We start from the raw sequence: 553 nt of genomic DNA, 5'->3' as shown, positions 1-553 counted from the left end.
AAAAAAAAAAAAAAAAAAAAAAAAAAAAAAAAAAAAAACACCTGAACCGGGGAGACAACTCCGTCAGCATCGATGTGTATTTTTTGTAAAAGTTTATTGCATGCAGCCAAACCAAAAAAAAAACAAAAAAAAAACAAAAAAATAAAATAAAAATAAAAATAAAAATAAAAATAAAAATAAAAATAAAAATACCTGGACCGGGGAGACAACTCCATCTGCATCGATGTGTATTTTTTGTAGAAGTTTATTGCATGCAGCCCCAAGAAGAGGAAAGGAGCCGCCTTTATCTCTTGTAGCAGCAAGAAACCAGAGTCTATGAGGCCATAGAATATCTTCTGCTGCTGCTGCTGCTGCTGCTGCAGTTGCTGCTGCTGCTACAGGATCTTCTCCTTGTTGAATTGCTGCTGCTGCTGCTGCTGCTGCTGCTGCTGCTGGCTGCAGCTCTTGCAGTTGTTTTAATATTAATAAAGAGATAGACTCTAAAGAAGAAAAAGAACGAAGCAAAGATATAAATATATTTAATTGTTTTTGGTGTATATCCTCAAAATATATA

This window comes from Eimeria mitis, genomic scaffold, assembly GCF_000499745.2.
Source record: "Eimeria mitis Houghton genomic scaffold, Emh_scaff5041, whole genome shotgun sequence".
In the NCBI taxonomy this organism is placed as follows: Eukaryota; Apicomplexa; class Conoidasida; order Eucoccidiorida; family Eimeriidae; genus Eimeria; species Eimeria mitis.
Note: the sequence above shows the minus strand (reverse complement) of the source record.